The following is a 15,000-nucleotide window of genomic DNA, read 5'->3' on the forward strand; positions in this document are numbered from 1 at the left end:
TTCCTTGCGTGGAAGTAGTTCAAAGCTATCTTGAGATATATCTAAAGCTATATATAAGGAGAAGTCCCGGTGAGCTATTTCATGCCCTCTTATATGCTCGCTAACGTTTGTTAGCTCGTTTCCAAGTACAGAAGGCGGGTCTGGGAGACTTTTAAGTGAGAGACCGCTGATAAAACAGTAGTGCTGCTCACTGATCGGTAGGGAGGAAGAAGCATAGCAGGGAGGGGATAGAGAGAGAGACATGCGAGTTCGACTCTCGTTCTATCCATGTTCAGCAGTCCTTGTCCATGTTGGAACTGGCAGTACCGCTCAACTACGAGATGCTTGAAAGTAGTTGCTTTTACTGTTCTTGATGATGTTCCGTGTACCGCACCGAGCCTTAATAGGTTGAGATTCTGTAAGTAACACTCCGTGCAGGAATCTTCTTTATGGAGGGATTTGGATTTGTTATGAGATGGACTTCTTTTCAATGATTCTTCTGATTACTTCTCTGGCGTTGTAGTATTTAGCTCTGTGGTGGCGGCGCCCTTTACCATTATTAATTTGCCTCGACCGACCCCGATCTGACTTTAGCATTTGATGCTCTGAGATATGAAATATCTTCTTTACTATAAACCCTGTTCAGGAACGCTTTGGTGAGTATTACGAATTGCCAACGGCTTCACTTTCTCAGCCGTTGGTGAGCATTATATTTACGATCTTGATGTGACGGCTGGGTCTTGACCTAGCTACGAACTGACTTAATGAAATGGTAGACGTGGCCAAAGGAAGGGGTCGAAGGACAACGAGAACTCACAGCTTCTCTCTATCTGCCTGAGGCCAAACTCACACTTTATGGAGCTATAGCATACATTGAGCCTGCAGGGAGAGCCTCTGGAATTGCAAAAGCCTTTGCCTCTATAACAGCCTCATTAAGGAAAGTGTAAGTTACATTGATTCGGGCTCACCTGATCTTCTTGGGAGCGTACCCTACAAGGGAAAAGAGTAGCCTGGGACAGATATCTGATTTACGCAAGGCCAAGCCGACCTTCCGCTTCCGGAATGGATTTCTTTGAGACAATAAAAGAAAGATAGATAAGGGATTTTTCTTTCCCAGCCGTTGCCCTTGTCAGAGAGATTCCTTTTTTCTTTAAATAAGAGAATTCTGACCTCAACCTCACTCAAGGGATAGAAAGGGGCGATGAGCTCAGTGGAGTAGAAGCCGTCCTTCTGAAATAGAAAGCCCTAGCTATGAGTTACTCCAATCTAGCCGTGAAGCGCGAGGGCCAATATTCAAATGAAAGCAAGGGGCTGATTGTCCTCATGGGGAAGGGATGAATACGAGCTGTCGGAAGAGCTGCTCTCTAAGAAGCAACCAATCCAAGAATTTCTTGATTTGGTAGAGTACCAGTCACAACACTAGAACCAAGTTAGGTGAGCTTGAATGCATAGGTAAGAGCGGGGAAAGCTGCTCTTAGAGCGTACTCCTTCCGATCTAGGCGTATGGTTGAATCTATCCTTCAAGTAGTGCTTGATTGAGGGATGAACCCGAATCCGTACTTTCCGGTACTTTTCCTCTTTCAAGTGGGTTGAACTCTTTCTTTTTCTTTTATTGGCACGGATGGACACCTCGAAGAGAATCCTTCTTCTTCTGCCTGGCTGGCTTTGTACTGACTGATAAGAGTCTCCAATATGCAAGCCTTACACGTGACTTAGTAAGCCAAAACAGGGCAACCCACTGCTCGCGACGTGCGGTGCGAGTTGCTTTGTAAAAGGTATTTATGTATCAATCAGTAGCCAGAGAAAAAAAAAAGTACAATTGCAACTTCAGACATTGAAGAAGATTTTTTAATGAGCAAATTTGGCGCAAGCCAATGCCGCTAATAAACACCCTTTTGAAATTGAAATGAAACAACTTTGAAGCGCCCTAACATGTACCTACGGAGCAGAAGATAGATCGGTCCTCGTAGAACGTTCAAGACTTTAAGTCTGTTGTTCCATATCAATTACTAAACCTCGTGGTATCCACGTACAAAACATACCATTACCAATAAAAGAATTAGCACATTGGTGTCGGTCTACTAAGCCAGTCAATCAAGTATGTAGTGTAGAGTCCATGGTGTAGGACAGGTTTTAGTACGAGGAGTTCAATGAAAGGATTTCTCTATAGTAAGAGTGATCCATGGCCTTTCGCCTAGAGTCATAGAAGAATTCCTTCATGCTTCCCATAGGGGTAGGAAAGAGTCAAGTGGCCGGTTAAGCAGCTAGTCCTACCTAATCTAGGCACATACGCCGGTGAGAGCAGTGCCTTTTCAAATCAAAGCTTAGCTTCTGAGATTCTCTGACTAATAGAAAACAATCTTTTGGGAAAGTATTCTGCGCTCTACTCTATTAGGCTGTGGGGCCCAGATCTTCTTGAATAAACTACTGTTTGCCCCTTGGAATGAAGCCTCTTAGGCTGTCTACCTTTGATTCAAGAGTCTCACCTTGGCGATCTACTGAGAAGGTCGTATCCATGGTCTCGACTCGCTCATACCCAGCCCACCTCTCTGAGGGGACTTCCTTGCTATGCCACCATCCTATTAGCTTAGCTGGTAGTTAATCTATTTACTAGTCTGATGCACACTTGGAAGGCTCTCCTTTATCTTACCAGTCGTGCAGCACTATACACGCGTTTAGGTCATCATTCTTATCTAAGGCGGATAATTGGGCTTATAATGCCTTTGTTTTATGGACCTCGGGACCTTTCATTTCCAACTTCGGCCTATCATCTTATGTTTTTAGTTTCAAAAAAGAAAAGGTTCGCGCCCTAGAGTGCATCCACGTCTTAGCCTTCACGGATGAGGCCTGCTATGACAAGGGATAGATAGGCACTACCTCTAACAAGGTAGTCCTATGGCGATAGAATGCCTTCTGGATACGACTAAAGAATAAACCATTATCTATATTCCTAGTCCCTTTGTCTGAGCACAGGTGACTCTCTTAGTGTTAGTACTTGTTCAGTTAAGATGTACATAGTCTTTAGGGTACGGTCATTACGCAGCAATATATCTTCCCCACTGGGCGTGGTATACAAGATAGCATCTAGCAAAGGACTTATCAAACCTGTTCCGAATCCAGAATCGAAAGCCATAGGAACAAAGCTTGAGGAATACTGTGACTTCCATCAAGCCAAAGCAAAGTGAACGAATTGTTCATAATGGTGTCTGTGTGAAAAGGAGATTCCTTAGAAAGATTTGACTCCTCAACAGCTGTTCTCCCCTTACACCAACTGTATGTAGTTGAATCGAGATTGGCGTTGCCTGGGTCAACTCTCTCCTATCTCATGTTGCTATTTTAGCTTTCATTTCCGTTATGTTACATATTGATCTTCTTTGACCCGCGAAAGCGAACGAGGAAGCTTACCATTCCGCCGTCGGTCAGTTATTCAAAGAAGAGTATCAACGGTATAACTACGAAATATTGATAGCAAAGCTCGGACTTTCATCCCAAACTCTTTCTTCTTTCGAATCTGAACCATGAAAGTCAGTCAATGTTGGCTTCCTCGATTACACAGTTGACCACACGCATTCAACGGTAGGGAGTAAGACCTTCTCTTTACAATTTGGAAGGTAAATTCCAGGGATACTCATCGAGTGGACCATACCAAGGCTTTCCAAGAAAGCTCCTTCTTTGCTTTTCTGATTGATCTCATTGTGGACGTGTAGAGATAGGCACCTTATCTATGCAATATAGATCTCTCTAGACAGATTCGTGAAAGATCCATTTATTTACGCCATGGAAGTTTCATTGCTGAATGACTTGTCTGCTACCAACTCCTTCCTCTATGGGTAGGGCATCTCTACATGTGAGACCTTGTATACAAATTGATCACATACCGCCGAGTAATTAAAGAAAACTCCTCCTTGCTTTCATGCATAGCAGACTAACAAGCTGAAAAGTGATCTCGCTGTACCCGATCCCCAAGCACTGACATTGAGAGAAGAGTGGAACGGGACTAGCCTTATAGGGGACTTCCCCGGATACTTATCAACTCATATCGGAGCAAGGAAGCTAGCAACCTACTGAGACTGAGACCGCGCGAAGCAATACCACATTCTCAATACCCCGGAAGACAGCGATGTAGGGCTTCGTTCTTCTCTTGTTCCTGTTTCCATACGGTATCGATGGGCCGATCGTTTCCTCTGGGAAAACTAGCAAATAGCATTTCCCTGGAAGTGGCATGTCAAAAAGGAGGAATTTAGATCCCACCTATGGGCGAAATCAATGAAGACCTTTTCCCTCCCTTCGGTCGCCTCTATTTCGAGAAATGTTGTTCTTCACTAGCGGCAAAACTAAGAATGATTTTATCCCTCATGGGCTGGCATGAGAAATTGAAATTGATCGATCTCCCCGATGGGAAGAAAGATTCCTAACAGTTATAAGACGATTATGTGCGGCGTAAATGGTGATCATTGCAGGATAAAACTTGGTGCTATAGCAAAACAACTTTTTCTTCCACGCACAGAATAGGTTGTTCAAGAAGGGGACAGGGATGTGGATCTCACTACTATTGATTAACCGGTGTCAGTTGCTTTAACAGCTTTCCATGGGCATCCACCCGCAAAGATAAGAGGCCTACGCAACGATCCTTAGAACTCTCCGGTTCAAAGCCGCCCGCAATCGATACCTTTCCATTCCTATATCCTATACGATACGCTATTTTCCTGTTTCAAAGAGCTTATTCGAGAACAAGGCGCAGCAAGAGCTAATTCGATAACAGGATTCTTCGCAATTAGCCTTTCCTCGCTTTCGCTTTCAAGGGGCGTAGCGCTTGCTTACTTCTTAGAGTAGAGTCCGGAATTTTTAGCTTATTAGGTCACAATCCTGTCTTATTTAGATCTTCTTTCAGTCTAGCCCTTCTTCCACATGAGATCCTATTTTTCCTAACTCCATGTAGCACCACTATCCAATGAAAAAAAAAATCCTGCTATTTCACTCCTGGAATTCCCTGATAGAGAACTCCAGTTCTATACCTGGGGCTAGCTACTAGCTCAGACTCCGGCTTCTTAGTGTGGCCAAGTGGTAAGTCCTTTCTTTTCTGTCTGAGAATATGTCTTATCTTCCGAGGTGGCATGAGACAATAAGTGAGTTCCAGTTTAGTCTTTTGAATGTTCCTGAGGTGGATCGAGTCTCTGGTAGTTCTAGGTGGCTAGAGACCAGGGCTAACAGTCCTAGAAAGAGCAGTCCTATTTCTAAAGTACACGAACATCTTTGACATAAGGACGCTTTCAATCTTTCTTCATGAAAGCCAGACAGCGGAGCGGAGATAGAGTCCAAGCGCACTATAGCACTGCAGGGAAAGAAAATATCTTCCTTTGAAAAACTAAAGTAGTACTAAATCAAAGAAAGACATGAATTGCCCGAAGGCCAGGTTCTTTATTCCCATAGGCACAAAGACCGATCCCGACCGTCCCTTATTATTTGATTTTACACGTGCCTGGAAATGATGCTTGAATTCTTGCTTGTCTTATGAGCCATTTACTTACTTATGGAAGACATGGGGCACGAACGAGAGCATGGTTAATTAAGTAGGCTATGGAGCATGAGCCATATCAGTGCTAGAAAGACTTCCTTTTTCGATATGGTTTGATAGTAGGAGAGAAGTAGTACCCCTACGAGCGATGGATAAGAAATGCTTTTTTTTTCAAGCGGAAGAAACTTCACTGCAGGGGAAGGCTTATGTCACTCGGATGGGAAGGCGCTAGCCGCATGGAGTAGCCATAAGAGTTAGAAGACCGCCATCAAGGATGACAAGTCACATCGGGACAGCCCTTTTTCCAGCTAGCTGATATAGAATGGAAGGGGAAGGAGGAGAAAGATAAAAAGGCAATCAACAGACTCTGATAGACGCTATGGGACCATCTCCCTTGGGAGAAGCCTTTCCGTTGTTCCAGGGTTTTCTTACTATTGAGGTCCATTTTTCCTATCATGGCATGGGGATTAGAGAGAAGATCAAGAGTTTCGAACAAGCACGCAAGCCTGAAAGCATGAGTTTCCAGCGATCGAAGTTCAAACTTGGCCGGACAGGAAAGAGGGAAAGCCTTCTTCTCAATGAGCTGTATCCATTATACAATCACCGGGCTTTGCCAAAGACAGTCCCAGTAAAGGGGTGTGTAGCAAAGCATCCACCGAGACTAGATTGGAAGATAGTCATGTGCTCTATGAAAGCAATCGAACATCATGTGTGAAGCATATGAGATGGCTAGCCGGGCAGTTCCATCATAGTTCGTGACAGGGTGTAAAGGATATATGATCTTACTTTACGATTGAGGTCTTCTTTCTCCTCTTCTTCACCGGGAACCCCTATTTCATCAACCAGACGGACAATGGGAAGCGTCTGAGCAATAAAAAGATAAGCCAAAAACGTGAAGTAGAGGGATCCCATCCTGACGGATGAGCTGCTCCCTCCCCCGGTTAACTACCACTACCCGGTCTTCCCTTTGAATTGATAGCTTCCGCTGGAGCACTTGCCTTCGTGATGAATCCCTTGAGCTTTGACTATCTTTTTGCTTCTTCTTGCTAGCCTTCGATTGTATGGTTTCCTGTATCGCTCTTGTCAAGCTCCAGCCCGATCCCTGTGATCTCGTACTTGGCCTTCCCCCCTCTTTATCTTCGTCCCGGGATAGAGCCTTTCACTAAAGGGAAGGTTCCCGAGCTTGGCCGAAAAAAATCCTGGAAGTAGCACTGCTTTGGCGATTGGCAAGACATATCCGAGTAGCGCTGCCTGAACGAAGCGTGGGCGTAAAGCATCAAGTGGAGGCGTCGAATCCTTGCAAGAGGGGCAGACCGGTCAAAGCCAAGTCCAGACGAGCTGGCCAAAAGGCATAGGGCCAAGGCGGAGCTGGCAGGCTCATCTCACTTATTGTGTGCTTTGTTGGAATAGACTGACATCAAGGGAAAGTGCACTTTATCTCGATTCCTCTCTTTCTACAACTCTTTCCAACCCACTGCTCAGCCCCCCTCCAAACTATGGCATCAAGGTCGGACCAAGGGTCGGGCCTCCACCGATCTACTGATAAGGTAAGGGGAAAGACAACTGAATAAATAGGTCTATCTATCCTATAAAGACGGGCTAGAGTAAACGCCAAGCGCTGGCCCATTAGTGGGTTCATTCCTGCTTGCCTCTCATTTTCAATTGTTTGTTAGAGTAGTCTCGATCCTATTGAACATAAGCTATATCACAGGGAGTAAGTAGATCATGATCGGAGGGGACGACCGGAGAAAGATAAGTCAAGGAGGACCCGAAGAGGAAGAGCGGTCCGTCCTAAACGAAGAGCGGTCGCTGAGAGCGAAATGAACTGATTTGGCCGGAGGGGGCCACGGATTAGACTCTCGATGTATTATTACATTTCTAGCGGGAGGAGAGTAGCCCCGAAAGAAGTCGGTCCTAGCGAAAACACATAATACAGCTTATGGCCGAGAGTGTCATGAAAGAAAGGTCAGTCTGCACAGGCGGGACGTGACATTAATAGACAGGTCAAACTGTGGAATCGTCTGATTTTCACTCGGATGACGTAATTCAATTTGATTTATATCAGTGTGCAGCAGCCCCTATGACAGAATTGAACATCAGATATATCACATACATAAAAAGATTAAAAATAGTCGGTTATGAGAGCAGCACTTTTCCTTGCGGGGGCCCCGTCTCCCATCGGTGCGCTGGAGACGATTCTTTCTGTATCTTCGGCTTCGTCTTCTCCTCCTTCTGAGTCAAACAGATAAAATAAAACATGTGAATGAACGAATTTATCGTAGATTGCACGAGCAAACCACCCTTTTTTACTTTACAAATGATTGTGATTGTGGAGTTGAGGCAGGGGCTCTTGCTTTTTACTAGGCTAGACGACTCGGCGATTCTACCCTACTTTTTTCCCAGGATTGGACGCCTATTGACGAAGCTCAGGATTGGATTGTCGCCTTACTGCTTGACGAGAACAACCTACCACTGACTTTTGAAAGTACCTATCTCATTGCACTAAAAGAGTCTGTCTTTGACGATAGAGCTTGAGGTCGATCAGTCCACCACTAAGGATCTATGGTAGGTCAAAGAGCGCAGAGAAGATTGTCCACCACTTCTTCTTGTACGCGCTATAAGATATAGGCTTTCTATGAAAGCTCGTAAGATCAGCTGACAAAACAAAACAGAAAGGGATTCGGACTCGCCTGGTTCATGTCTATCGACGAGGGATCTCAGATTGCGCTTGACCGCAGACTCGTAGCATGGGTGAGAATTCTTCATCTTAGGTAATGAAGGTGGGCGGCTCGTCGTCTTTGAAAAAGGAAGGGATGATTCTTGCCAAACTCTGTCATGCCCATCCTCCTTGGAGTTTAAAAAAAAAGATCCCCTTATGTTTTTCCGTCTTCTTCTCTGCCGAAAGGAAAGACAAAGGCGAGGGAGTCCTCGAACGGGGAAACCCACGATTGAGAGGTCAGATCACACCATCCTCATTGATCCAACTCGGGTTGGTATGCTCACAAAGAGAGACCCTACCACATGTGTTTCAGTTTGAGAGCCACCCTGTTTTCTCGATGTCTTCTTCTCTTTCGGGTGGGAGGCATTCTTCAATAGCTTTCATTACTGAGGGGCCCAATCCTAAGAATAAGAGTATCAAAAGACTCGATCTATCCGACCTTACCATAGTCTCCCTCGAGGCGCGGTCAACCTAGCAGGTGTCATACCTTCAAAAGAGATGGCTCAGACAGATTAGCTATAATGCGCAGTTAGATACTTCGATGGCTCTCGAACTAGCTGTGTTAAGCATATAGCTAGCCTTCTATTACCTTATTTCTCCAAATTTATGAATCCATAATTGTTGCCATTCAGTCTCTTATTAGCGATAGGGGCCGTCATCCAACATGCTTCTATCTAAGTGATTTCATACCTTATTCCCTCCGCCACCCTCACCCTTCTAAGCTCCTTTGCCCTATGCCTTTAGTTAGTCTGCTTTGAATGATCATTTCACTCTTCGAAGGTGAGCGAAGTACTTCGAGGGATTAGATGGAAGGAACCTCTGCTAAGAATGGAATACAATTATTTGTGTCCTTATTTAGCTTTCAAGTGGGAGAGGACTTCCATAGAGTGAGCCCTTCGATCGCGGTGCTCATCTTACCACCCTAACTACTAGCGCAGTCCAACTTATCCCTGCTAACCCACAACTAAAGCACCATGACTCTTTGATTCCGAAATGCGGCCGAGGGCATCGGAAAGGACACATCACACGCCCTAACTCCACGAAGGGATGGATGGAATAGACAGGCACAAACCGTTGACCCTAATCTTACCAAGATATACAGGTATTCAATCCAGAATGGGCACAGAAACTGTTCAGGAAGTGAATAAAGCAGAAAGATACACATTAGTATTGGACTTAACCCCAGAGGAGAAAGAAGAACCTCCGCTTGTCCTAGAGCTAGCCTCAGAGTCAGAAGTTTATGTTAACCATACCACTAGGACAGGAAGGGTCTATCAACCGCCTCATTTGCAAGGCTAAGAAGAGCAAGAATCTATTATGCCTTTCGCTCAGTTATGAGCCAACAGGAATTTGACTGGATTGAGACTCACGGTGCTTACACCTCTAAAGTCAGCCTCGCTCAACAATTCCTCGAGACCAAAGCAAAAGTTCTCTTTCGATCCCAAGGAGTTCATTACCTATTATTGTTGGCTATTCCAATGCCAATGCCAATGATAGAGAGATTAGGGGAATATACTGACCGAGAAGAGAGAGTAAGACCCTAAATGCTTACGGGACAGAGAGGACGCTAGTGAGATGCGCAGGTGTATGAGCTCTGAGATGTGTAGGTAGAAAGAGAAGAAGTCGTTCCAACTGGTCCTATCATCCTAGGGTAGTAGTCAATCCGATGTAGCTAATCCGACCGGCATTAGTAGACGAGTACAAATGAATATAGTAGCCCTATACAATAGACGGTAGTTCCATTAGAAATTCTATGTAAAAAGTAACCTACCGGTTACAAAGGCCTATGAATTTACAAAGTCAACATCGGAGAGTCTTCTTAACAGCTGTACTAATGTCGTTCGCCTTGACTTTAGTCATGTAGAGCATTTTCTTTTGGCATAGGAGCCTTCTAGGCCTACTGACTCTTATCTAAAGGGGCATATCGAGATCCCTTAGCCCACAAAGCCCTTGAGTTTCCTTCTCTGCTTCGCACCATCGTGACACTCACCCTTCGTTACCCAGCCCATCGCTAACGCTCAGCCTCGTCTTTTGATTTGACGACCTATTTCCCTCTTTCTCTATTTAGGATAGAAAGCATAAGGTCGCAAGTGAAGCTTCTGGAGAGAGCAATGAAAGAGTTAGAATTGGACCCATAACATTGACACAGGGAGAATCCATTGCTTGGTTTCCCACAGGCAGAAAAGGACTTGGCCTGGATGTAAACTGTAAAATGAAAAGAAAATTGTAGTATCCAAAAGGGCAGCTAAGCTAGCAATCCGAACAAGAAGATCTTCCCGTGGACTCAACAGGGTTCACGAATCTTATCAACTATTTACATGAAGTAAAGTTGGAATAGATCCCAGACTTCGGAGATAGCCACCACTACTACTACTTTAGAAAGGACCGAATGGCGTGCCTTATACCTTTCAAATGAATGGTGGGGAGACCGGAATCGCTTTTGTCGCTCCGGATTTCCTCTTAGCCGAAAGGGTCGAGGCAGGAAGGAGAACGCTATATATACACCTTTTTGTACCTGGGACTAGACATAATAGCTTGAGAAAGGCTCGGGAAAGTACGTTGTGTATTTTATAGCACACGAGATAGGCGGCTTGGCTTAGAGCCTACACCAATCTATCTGTTCTATCTGTAATAGTTCGATCTGTCTTTCTGAGATGAGAATTTGTTTTGAAATAGCTAGATTAGAACTGGCCGCCTTGCCTTGGCTTATTGTGTGATTTTTGAGCAGGAGCGAGTTGTCTTTGGCACAATCTGTACTGTAGCCGGGAAAGCAGGAGTCAAGTTGTTCACAAGCAGTGGTTATGAGCCGCATCTAAAGCCAATCCATTTACAAGTGAAATCTTGCCCAACTCCAACTACAAGGAAAGAAAGGGGTGAGGTGCTCATTCTGTATAAATTGGGTCTCTCGGAACCATGGGCGGCGAAAACTAGGATGGAATCATAGGTAAGGGATGACATAACTGGGGAGTAGGAATGTCAGATCCGTTTTTTCCCAACATTATGAACTCTTCAACTTGTAGTCCACCAAGAGGCTCAATCCTCTCCTGACTTACGTCTGAGCCCAGGTTTGTAAACCAGCCATTCAATGGAAGACTTTGTCCTCTTATTTATGTTAAGCATTAGGGTCCTTCACATAATCTCGAACCGTGCCCCTTCCTCAATGAGTCACGAGCGAGCCATGCCACATTGCATGGGAGGAACTGATCCTTCACTTCCCTTTTGAGCTTTCGATTCTATTCTAGACCGCTTGATATCATATCTTACCAGCCCCACCGGGGTGGCTTCCGCGTCACCCCCAGTTGCTCCATTCTCGATCCCTGAGTGATAGAATAGCTATAAGCTAGCCCACCCCCACCTTGATGAGTTTCACTAAGAAACCGGGGGGTGCCTATGTGACTAACATAGGGCTCTGCCTTACCAAGCAGAGTGAGGTTAGAAACTCCAATTTTGTGATAGGACTGACCCTGGTGAGAACCAGCCTATCACGCCACCGAGGTTCCGCCTCGTTTGCCTTAGTCTTGCAATCTAAGGGTGAAGGAGTCATCCAGCCACCGGGATTGGTTACCCGGTGATGAGTTCAAATTTTTGCCCTCATTTAATATTTAAATTTGGGGATTTAATTGAATTTTCTGTGCTTAAAGATTGATTTAATTAGGATTTGTGATTATTGGATTTATTGAGTAAGTTTGGTAAAAGTGGCGTAAAAATTGATTTTAGTTGCATAAAATATTATTGGATATTCTAACGTTTGTTAATGTAGCTGGAATTTATTTTTGGTCAATTAATAGTGTGATTTTGAAATATTCAAAGTTACAAAATAAGTCCAAAATCAAGAAATTCTGAAAAAGAATAAATCAGGAGCTAAATGCACCCCCAGTTTTAAGTTGCACCCCTCCTACCACTTAAACTCCACTCAACCAGATCATGCCATGTGGCAATCCCCACCTTTTAAATTTAGCCAACCATAAGCCGCCACGTGTCATAATCCTCCACTCACCAAATTGACCACTCAGATTCTGCCACGTCATCATCTACTCCATCTCACTCATGAAACCCTAACCCTAATTTTCTTCTCTCCTTCCACCACCATGGCAGCCGCCGCCGCACCTCCTCACCTCGCCGGCGACGCACCAGCAACCACGGCAGCAACCATCTTCAACCTCCATCTCCAACACACCTGTCCGCGCAGACCTGCAACCGCCGTTTCCGGCCACCACAATTCTGCAGCACCAACTTCTCGCCACCATGGACCAATCTCGCCTCCGCACCTGCAGCGACGCGTCACCACCGCGTCCCAGCTTACTCCTCCATCTCTCCCGCAACTCACCTCGCCGACCACCATCGCAGCTCCGCGCACCACCACCACGAACCTGCATCCGTCGCGCAATCCTGCAGAAGCACCGCAACACCACCACAGATCGCGCGCTTCTCGCCGCAGTTCCGTCACCACTGCACCAGCCTCGAATCCACCTTCAGATTCACGACCACCACGCATCTTCTTCCTTCACGCATTGCAGCGCCGTCCACGCGCACCAGCAGCGTCCACAAACCTCCACCACCACGCCTTCATCGCCGGAGAAGGAGGAGTAGCCGCGCCGTCAGCCGTCATTGCCATCTCCATCTCCATTGCATCTGCAGAAACCCTAATTCTGGAGAGAGAAAATGAACTGCCACGTGTCAGCATCTGATAGGCAGTCAACTGGTCAAACTCTGGTCAAACTGGTCAAACTCTGGTCAATTTTGTAAAAATGCTTAAATGTGAGGGGCAGAATTGGAAATTGGACAGGAATTAAGTTGCTAATTAATTAAATAAAAATAAAAGATTTTAGCAACTGACAGATAAAGCCCAAAGTCCAGTTGAAGCCTATATAAAGAGACTTAAGGGAGCAGAAGCGGGACTTACAATTGAGAGCTGACAGCTTAGACACTTAGAACTCTCTGGTTTTGGCAGATACCGTCTCCACCACATCTCTCATTCTTTCTTTTATTTTCTTTTCATCATATTATCATGTATTCCATCAAAGCCATGGAGGGCTAAGCTTTAAGGGTTGATTCCACTGTAATTTCTTAAATGGATTCTGAGGTTAGATGAATTTATATGTTTTGTTATTTTGATTATTGTTGTGGTTTTTGTTTATCTATGTCCTTTGCTTCTAAATTGAATAGAAAATAATGATTTTAAATCTACATGCATGCTAATCATATGAGTTAAGAGGTTTTTAAATAAAATTGAGACTTTACTTTGATTTTGTTTAGAAACTTTCATTTGATTAAATAAGTTTTTGCCAATAATTGAGACTTTAATTTAATTAGAGGTAATTACTTTAACTAAAATTAGTCAAGACTTTACTTTGATTAATTAAGTTTTCTATTTGGTAAAGAAATAAAGGAATAGACATGATTAGGCATAGTAAAATTAATTGAGACTGTACTTTGATTAAATTTACTATGGATAATTTAACAATTCTCACTTTTAATTGAGACTGTACTTTGATTAAAAGTGAGGATGCCAACAAATGAATTGAGTCTTTACATTGATTTATTTGTAAATGAACAACAATAATTAATTTAACAATAATCTCTAGATAACCAATGAAGAATCTTATTTAGAAAAGGCAGTGGAATTGACCTATTTACTATTACTGTGTTTACAATCTTCCGTGTCATTTTCTTTGCATATCAAAACCCCCCTATTTTTATAATTGCTAGTTTTAATTGCATTTTTGAGAATCAAATATTTGAGATCAATTCCGTATTCGTTGTGAGACGACTCAGGGTTATCTTAACCCTAACTATTTTCTTCACTACAAACTGGCAATACTGAAGTTGCTAAAGTAGTGGTAATTTGATCGCCTAACGACAGCGATATCACCCGGTTGACCCCTATCCGTATCTACATCTACGTCCTGATTGAGTTACATAGAAACTAAAAGAACTTGAAAGCAAGAGATCCAACAGGAATGAAATGAATATCTATTTTTAAATAATCAAGTGAAAAATCCCCCGAACCTCTGATCCGATAGCAGCTATAATATGCATCTACGACTAGCTACAGGAACTAGATGAAAACTTCTACAACAGGGTATCGAAGAATGCATTTCTGACATCGAGTCCTCAATCAATGTAGATGATTCAACAAGGTAGACCGAAGCAACTCGTCGATCAGCTATCACTACATCGTTGCCGAGAATGGCATAGCGATCAAACTAGTGACTGTCTACGGCTTATGCCTTCACTCGGGGGAGAGCACCCATCCAAAAAGCAGAAAAGTGAAGAAGTGACGTCCAAACCCTCGGATGGACCTAAACTAGACTCAGTCCGAGCTCCTGCAAGAGGGTCCAAAGTAGAGTGGCATGGAATCGGCCGGAAAAGACAGATCTTATCTTATAATTGCGTATATTGAGTGAGATGCCGCTTCAAAGATGCTGCTTACCTAGGATGGTGTGCTTTTCGCTCCTTTGGCTTTCTTTCTCCCAGAGACCATGCCATTCCTCGACACCGACCTTCAAACAAAGTCAGATGAGGAGCTGGCTTCCCTCAAAGTTGCTCTGGCTGACTTACCCGTTCCGCTTTGGGGCGGTTCTTCCTCCAGCAGCCTATTCTTTCACAGCTTCTATGCCAAGGGCTATTATATATATTCGATTATGCAAGATGTATTGGGGTCACATAAAATTATTTATGAAAAGAAAGCGCTCTTAGTTCAGTTCGGTAGAACGCGAGTCTCCAAAACCCGATGTCGTAGGTTCAAATCCTACAGAGCGTGATTCCATTCTTGTTAGATCGAGAA

General features: G+C 44.2%; 1 non-coding gene across 1 annotated transcript; it reads left to right on the forward strand.

Moving 5' to 3' along the window:
- Window positions 1–14,902: 14,902 nt before the first annotated feature.
- TRNAW-CCA lies at window positions 14,903–14,976 on the forward strand. Its single transcript has one exon. It is a non-coding gene; the product is annotated as a tRNA-Trp (tRNA).
- The last annotated feature ends 24 nt before the right edge of the window (window positions 14,977–15,000 follow it).

This window comes from Vigna unguiculata, unplaced genomic scaffold (genome assembly GCF_004118075.2).
Source record: "Vigna unguiculata cultivar IT97K-499-35 unplaced genomic scaffold, ASM411807v1 contig_172, whole genome shotgun sequence".
NCBI lineage: Eukaryota > Viridiplantae > Streptophyta > Magnoliopsida > Fabales > Fabaceae > Vigna > Vigna unguiculata.